Here is an 8,676-nt window from a genome sequence, read left to right as displayed (position 1 = left end):
TATAACAATATACAACAAAACATTTACATTAAAATTACAATCTTATTTTTTGGTCTGTTCCTTTCTGTGTTGGTCAAATATTGATTTCTTCAATCTATTTTTGAACTGAATTATATTATTTCTCTATTTGATGTCATTGTTCAGTCCAGAAACGCAACGTTAGCGTTAACCGCGCTATGGTGCTGTGGTCTATTCGCTTGTGTTTCTTATTGTTGCATGTTGTGGTTTATTTGTGTGTAATCCTTCATATTGTGTGTTGTGGCTGTCTGCTGTGTGTGTGACTGTGTCTGTGCGTCTGTGCCTCTGTTTGTGCGTGGGTATGTGTGTGTGTTTGTCAGTGTGTGTTTCTGTTGGTATGTGTATGCATGCATGTGTCTTTTGTTTGTGTCTGTGTATCTGTGCTTGTGTGTTTCTGTCGGTATGTGTGTGACTGTCTGTGCGTGTGTTTCTGTGTGTGTGTGTGTCTGGTTGTGTGTCTGTGTCTCTCTGTGTCTGTGTCTCTCTGTGACTGTGTCTGTTGGTGTGTGTGTGTGTGTGTGTGTGTGTGTGTGTGTGTGTGCGTGTGTGTGTGTGATTGTCTGTGCGTTTTTCTATCCTCTTGGGATCCATGACCTGACATAACACTCACCTCTGCTGATATGCCTGCTATTTTCTTGAAATAAAAGCAAGTGTCGTTGCGTGTCTGTGTGTGTGTGTGTGTGTGTGTGTGTGTGCCTGTATCTGCGTGTGTTTGTTTATGTGTCTGTCGGAGAGTGTGTGACTGTCTGTGTTCCAGTCCAAATCACAAATATAAAACAAATGGCATTGAATCTTTAAAAAATGATGTCATGTAATGTAATTGACTGTTTTAACCTTTGTGTTGTCTTCAACTTTGTGTTTTAATGAGTTGAAATTTCAACATTTTGTTGTTCTTTCTCTACTTTCTTTCCTAAGACTTCTTTCTTTCCCTTTTTCATTCTTCCTATTTCTTCCTTCCATCCTTTCCTCTACTTTCTATCCTTCCCTCCTTAACTTCAAACCTCTTTTCCCATCAAGTACTTCATTTTTCTTTCCTTCCCTCTTTACATACTAACTATTGAAATATTCCAAAATTCCAAACTCCATCTCCTCCATTCAGATCAAAAAAGACGAGGCGGCAAGACTTTTGTCACACCATGCTCAGCCGGCATTTAGCTGCAAAGTTTGCAGCGAGTCCTTCAGGAGGATCAGTCACCTGACAATGCACGCTTCGATGCACCTGAGAACCTGCGAGCTATGCGGGAAGCACCTGGAGCACACGGAGAGCCTGGAGCTCTACCTGCGCATCCACCCGGACATGGCGTTCTGCTGCAAAAACGTCTCCTCACTATCTGCTAGCTATCTGTCCCCTGAACACACTGTAAAAAAAAAACGCGGTAGTCTCTGTAGACACCCCAGGGTCTACAAACGGCAAAAAAAATAAACTGTGTCAACCTGCACCATGAAGCGTCCACAAGTAGTGTTCTAGCCAAAAACAGACAAGAAGGATTTGGGGGTGGGGGTTGGGGAGTGGATTAGTGCGCGGAATCAAAGAAGGGAGGGGGAGGGGATGGGATGAGGAGGAGGGAGGGGCTAGCTACTCTTGTTTTGTTTGAAAATACTTCTAATGTCAAAAAGAAGTGCCGTCATCACCAATCACCAATTATATTTATATAGCACTTAATCACAACAACAGTTATCTTATTGCAATTTTCATAAAACAGCAGGTCTAGACCATACACTAGTACAACAATTTCCACCAAGAGCAAGCACTAGGCAACAGAAGCAAGGAAAAACTTCCTTTTAAAAGGCAGAAACCTCGAGCAGAACCATGGCTCAAGGTGGACGGTCATCTTCCATCGACCGATTGGGGGTGAGAGAAAGAGAGAGGCAGACAGGCAGAGAAGAGACATGGAGCAGGAACATTGAGGCAGCACTCATCATTTCAAGTGTGTAATTCCTGGATTAATCCACTTTGCCACATCCAGTTTATGAGTCTCTGTTAGCTACGTCACTAATCTGATTCAGTCCGTTCTCCAGAGCTACATGCGAATGAGAGTCAGTACTACTCCAGTCCAGATGGTGGTGGTAATGCACCTGAAGCTGGAACTGACTGAAGCCACAAGAGAAATAATTTTAGGTTCACTTACACCAGTGCTTCTCAATTATTTTCTGTTACGCCCCCCCTAGCAAGAAGAAAACTATTCGCGCCCACCCACTCCCCACCGTGACTATCCATCTCTGCATAACATTTTATCGTATTTAAGTGACGCGCTAATTTATTTGGCTTCATGCTGTCCGCTGCGAGCATGTTTAGACACAGCAAACACACTGGTCTTTCCTCTTCTCCAGCTGTAGTCACAGTGAAGCCAAGCGCTTAATACGCTACGTAGTATTTCCTCGTCTTAGCTTCCGGGTGACTTTATTTTGTCTCATTATCTCATTATAACGTTTGGGGGTTGTTATGTTGAATAACGGAGGCTATAGACAGAACGCAGTCGGAGCTTTCTGTTGACTCAACACTGCTAACCAAGGCAAACCTGTTGTCTTGTAAGTCGTAAAATGTTGCACTGTCACATACATGACAGAAGGAACAATAAGAGCGCCACTGCCGCCTACTGTAGTGGAGGCGCAATTACACTTTATACTAGTACGACCCAAAAAAAAGCCTGTTCCCCAGGGTCACTCGCGCCCCCCCAGGTATCGCACCCCACTATTTGAGAAGCACTGACTTACACCAACAACAACACTTCAGATAACTAGCCATTAACAAACACACACACACACAGACACACACACACACACACAGACATGCACACACAGACATGCACACACAGAAATGCACACACAGACATGCATAAACTATTACACATTTTCCATCTAGCTGAACTTCAGGTAATTATCACAGACCCTTAGTAAGTTATTAGTAAGGACAATGGTCTATAATGTGTTTTGTTTGTTTCACTCATCATTAAAATGAACACCTCTACTGCACTTCCTCTAACAGAGAGACCAAGAATAAGAACAGTTCCTGTGTCAGAGAGGTGTGAACTCAGCTATGCTTATGCATAGATATACATAGACATGCTTATTTCCTGCAGTGTGAGTCATATTTCATGTTAAGTCCAACAGTAACACATGCATGAGGGTGGCGTTTTTCTATCCTTTTGGGATCCATGACCTGACGTATCCCTCACCTCTGCTGATATTCCTGCAATTTTCTTGAAAAAAAAGCATGTGTCCTTGCGTGTCTGTCAGTGCGTGTGTGTGTGTGTGTGTGTGTGTGTGTGTGTGTCTGGTGGGGTGTGGGTGGTGTGTGCGTTTGTCGGGGTGCGTGTGCGTGTGACTGTCTGTTTTCCAGTCCAAATCCAAAATATAAAAGAATTGGGGATGAAGTTTAAAAATGACCCATTGTGTTGTCTTCTAGTAGACTTTGTGTTTACCGGTTTGAACTTTCAAAGATTTGTTTTGTTCTACACTTTTTTGACATTTTTTAACATTTATTGTCTTTTTTAACAAGTTTTTTGTCGCTTTTTTAAATATATTTTTCTCCAGTTCTTTCCAGTTTGTGTCACCTTTAACCCAGTTTTTTTAAAGTTGTGTTTATTTTTTTCCTTGTGTTTTTCAACATTCTTTCATCATAGTTCTGATGTAGAAAGTTTTTGTTAATGGATCATATTTGACGTGAGAACAACAAAAGCATTAAACGACATTGTATGTGTCCGGGTGTCACAGCTCGGACCAGAACCCCCTCTTCCTGGCCTGTGACCTGACCTCTGCTGTTCCTGGACTCTGGTCCGGGTTTTACATCTATTCTGTCTCCTGGTTGACTACAAGGGAGTTGCCATAATCAGCGCTTGCACTCCCACACCTGTTGCCACTCTCCCTCACTTGTTGCCACTCTCCCACACCTGTTGCCACTCTCCCTCACTTGTTGCCACTCTCCCACACCTGTTGCCACTCTCCCACACCTGTTGCCACTCTCCCACACCTGTTGCCACTCTCCCACACCTGTCGCCACTCTCCCACACCTGTTGCCACTCTCCCTCACTTGTTGCTACTCTCCCACACCTGTTGCCACTCTCCCATACCTGTCGCCACTCTCCCACACCTGTTGCCACTCTCCCTCACTTGTTGCTACTCTCCCACACCTGTTGCCAATCTCCCTCACCTGTTGCCACTCTCCCTCACCTACAAATCTTAATTCAACCCAAGAGCTCTTTGGTGATGTGGTTAATTACGGTACTGTTGATCATCATTGTTCATCATCGTATAAAGACCCCCCTGACAATTTGAGTGGTCCAATCAGCTCTGGTTTGAGCATAGTTGCTCCACAACGAATCAAGTTCAGACCGAACTTCAAATGGTGTGGACGGGTTTAAGTTCGGCTGGCATCCAGGCTCCGAAAATGATACACTTCACACAAAATAAAACCCCTCCCAAACCCGTCCCTACAACCAATATTTAGCATCTTATGCTGCACTGTAACTTGTATTCCTGTATTTGTATCTATCTCTAAAGCATTTTGAATTGTTGTTCCAATGTGCTGTAGAACTAAAGTTGCCTTGTCTGACAACCTCCCGCCTGTCAGCCTGTCAGTCTGTCACCAGGGCATAGAGACAGCAGGGGGCGACTCCACTGGCTGCAGAGAGAAGTCTGTTTCTATAGAAGTCTATGAGAAAGTGACCCACTTCTCACTTGATTTATTACCTCAGTAAACATTTTCATAACGCGTTCATGGTCTCAATCTCTAGTAGAAAGTTTTATGTAATTGATTAAGGTGTTCATTTAATAAATTATGGTCTCATTCATTTAAAAACAGACGATAAAGCAGAGGATGCTCTAGGACCTGTCAGTCAGGACAGAGGCTTAGCGGTAGTGTTTAGGGACTGGGCCCAACAGTAGTGGAAGTCTCTTATTTCTGAATCATGGATTAACAGACTGATGTTCAATAACTTGTTCCAAAGCGCGAAATTCATTTTAATTCATAAAATGTCATTGCAACTTAATTGAACATTACAAAGTTTTAATTTTGCCAACAAAAATAACTGTGAAAGCAGCAGTTCCTCTTTTGGCAAAACTGAACTGCTGTGAGGCTGGGTATGGTGTGTGTGTGTGTGTGTGTGTGTGTGACTGAGTGTGGGGTTTGTGTGTGTGTGTGGCTGAGTGTGGGGTGTGAAAGCCTTTAACTAAGGTGTGAATAAATGCTATTTATACATTATTCAGTTTTACACAAATGCAATTATAGTTTATTAAGAGTTTCATGAAATAAATCCAAAGATTGGACAGTGCATTGCTAAAGTGTGTGTGTGTGTATGTTTGTGTGTTTGTGTGTGTGTGTGTGTGTGTGTGTGTGTGTGTTTTTGTTTAACTGTCTTTGTGGGGCCAAAATGGACTGTTTTAGGCTGATTCCGGTTAGAAATAGAATATGTTGAGGGTTAGGGTTAAGGGTAGGCATTTAGTTGTGATGGTTACGGTTAGTGAGATGCACTGCAAGTGTGTGTGTGTGTGTGTGTGTGTGTGTGTGTGTGTGTGCGTGTTTATTTGTGTGTGTGTCTGTGGTATGTGGTGTTACTTCCTTAATGTTCTTTACTTTCCAGTTAGCAGGAGCAGCAGTAGCATATATGTTACATTACTGAATGTATATCTGAAGTTTTCCAGCAGCATAGTGACAGATCTACACAGCACAGTGAGTAAAGTTTCTCAAGATGTCCAAAGAGATGTATGCCAATGCAGAGATGTCAAAGAAGGTGAGATACAAGAGAAATGTGCAGGAAGACAAAGGAGAGTGGGAGGATAGGGAGGTGGAAATATACGAGAGCACAGACGCCGTCAGAGACGATCACGCTGATAATCAGTCACACGGAGCAGGTAAGTGAGAAATTATTAATAATCAATATCATAAATACTCCTGGTGATCAGTCTGAATGTGGCTGTACCTTCCAGTCACGTTGGACTGATGTGTAAACTCTACGTTTCTCTCAGTTTAGTTTCTCAGCCGTCAAAACCCGGAAATAAAGCTGCCGCCCATCTAAGTTTGTCTCTATAGATGTACACGTACAGTTAGTTTAATTATGTTCTGTTAAAAGTACCAGAACTCTCTGGATCTCTCGTTTTCTAGTGTTGGAACGTGTTTTTATTAAGAAACGATGCCTAGTGACACGTGTCATTTATGAGATGTACGGAAGCATCCTGACCGGTAAAGACATGAAACCACACAACAGGAAGGAGGGCAGTGCAGTGAGTGTGAGAGAGAGAGAGAGAGAGAGAGAGAGAGACTAAAGAGAGAGAGAGGAAAGTCACTAGAAGGCATTGTTTTTATTGTCAGTTCCTCAATTCAATGGCTCATTACAACATTTCAGATAAGTTTACATTTATTTTACTTTGGTATAATAATCTAAGAGGTTTAATAATTTATTTAAAAGCTCTTTCACACCTAAAGATCACCAGACTCAACAGAAACCAGATTCGGGAGGGATGATGCAGCATTGTTGGTCAGGTGTCTTTGTCCTTACATGACTCTAAAAGTCTCCTTTAACGTCATATAACACTCTTGGTTGTCTCCTTTAACGTCATATAACACTCTTGGTCGTCTCCTTTAGCGTCATATAACACGCTTGGTCGTCTCCTTTAGCGTCATAAAACACGCTTGGTTGTCTCCTTTAGCGTCATATAACACGCTTGGTTGTCTCCTTTAGGGTCATTTAACACGCTTGGTTGTCTCCTTTAGCGTCATATAACACGCTTGGTTGTCTCCTTTAGCGTCATATAACACGCTTGGTCGTCTCCTTTAGCGTCATATAACAGGCGCTTCGTCGTCTACATTCTCTGACAGCCATTGACCAAGCAGGAGTGAGAACGGGTTGATGAAACACACGTACAGTAAGTTGCCAAATTCATTTTCTTGTTTCTGAAGACAAGACGTGTGTGACTCGAACATCTCACATTTACCAACAAAACATACAGGGAAAGACGGTGCAAAACATTTCAGACCGTCCTGCCAACCTGTATACATGTTAACATCTAGGAACATGTATACAGGAACTATTTTTTACCCTTAGTCCTTTATCAAAGCGTGTGAACGTGTGTCTCAGCCCAGGACATGAAACTAACTAACCATTCAAAGAACAAAAAGCCGCTGACAGACATGTTCACATTTGATTCATTTAATAAATTATTTTGTCTTAAATCCAACTACCATTATTTATATTATTATATAAACCTTTTGGGCAGCAACAATAACAGGTCTTAAAATCCTGGAGGGACTGATAATGAACCTCTGATAACAAAGACTCTTGTTGTTTCCCTGTAATGAACCTTGCTCTCTGTGTGCTTTGCCTCTTTAGGACCAGACACTGAGAGACGTCCTCCAGCCGTCCAAAGGAAGACTTTCAGGGCTGCAGCAGTCTGTCTGGCAGTGCTCTGCTTCCTGATGATGACAGGAATCATCCTCTTATCCGTATACTGTAAGATAAAACACACTTCATAACTACTGAGCCACAGATACTGAACCAGTACACCACGGAGTACTTAATCAGCTTCAGGCTCAATAGTTATCAGTCGCTGTAATTATTCCTTCTGTCTATGTCACCTGTTAAGAGATCCCTTCCTAACCCGATCCCAATGTAAGACGTACGGGGGTCTTCATTCTGTGTTAACATTCAGCTGAAACTTTATCAACACAACCCTTGACTACCAGGACGTTTCCTTTATACCACCACTCAGCAAGAAAACCCTTAGTGTGTCTCAAATCGTGCACTTCTGTACTAAATACTAACTTTTTGAGTACATAGTGCGTTCACATTGTCGAAGTGCGGTCAAATGCATTGATAGTGAACTTACCGTTGATCATAACTGTTTCACGCTGTTCATCTGGAGTGCTACCAACCCACCAACTGGGAAATAAGACTCTTCAACAAGCTATTCACATCTGACTCCTCCTCCTCTGTCACAGTCAGGCTCATTAGAATATACTTCCCCTTTCTGAGTATCTCCGCCCACGGCTTCACAACCACCTTCTGCAGAGTGGCGCCATATTTTTTTTATATGAGCCAATCAGAGCAGACTGGGCTTTTACAGGAGGGCTCTTAAAGAGACAGTCGCTAAAAAAGAGGATATGGTTCTTGTTCACACTTAATGCTTCAGTTAAGAAGTCAGTGATCCTCTATTTACTATTTACAACACCTCAACATATACGGCAGGTTAAAGGACAGACACACCAAATAACTACATCCCAGTGTGAAATAATGAGAGATATTTCATTATGCACAGGATATATAACTTAACTCGGTCTTTAGTTTAAAGCAGAATGATTTGGTGTTGGTCTGGTTCTTATCTTGTTGTGGTTGGAAACAGAAATTAATTTAGTCGGTTTGCTCTTTCATAGTTTCAAATTCTTATTTAACATTATTAATTACCTTTCTTTATGTAGCCTAACTGTTATTTCTGTCCTAAATAACGGCTCACCTTATCTTATATTTCAGTCACTTTGCGGCAGACAACTCAGTTACAGGATGAAGTAAAGCAGCTGAAGAACAGAATTAAAGGTGAGAAAAGTTAAAACCAGTGAACTCCTGTATTATACACGTTAACATCATAGATCATGATTGTGTAGTTACGTATTATAACTGTTTCAACTCCAAGTCTTATCACTTTGACACTGAATGATGTGAAATCTGT

The 8,676-nt window shown here is 42.0% G+C and overlaps 1 protein-coding gene across 1 annotated transcript in view; it reads left to right on the top strand.

The window, feature by feature from the left end:
- The window catches only part of LOC117956488 (CD209 antigen-like protein E), a 126,038-nt gene that overhangs the window by 116,099 nt on the left and 1,263 nt on the right, over positions 1-8,676 (top strand). The gene's annotated exons all lie outside the window — the stretch shown is intronic.

The sequence above is a fragment of the Etheostoma cragini genome, chromosome 14 (genome assembly GCF_013103735.1).
Source record: "Etheostoma cragini isolate CJK2018 chromosome 14, CSU_Ecrag_1.0, whole genome shotgun sequence".
Classification (NCBI taxonomy): domain Eukaryota; kingdom Metazoa; phylum Chordata; class Actinopteri; order Perciformes; family Percidae; genus Etheostoma; species Etheostoma cragini.
Note: the sequence above shows the minus strand (reverse complement) of the source record. Positions and strands in the feature narration are given on the sequence as shown.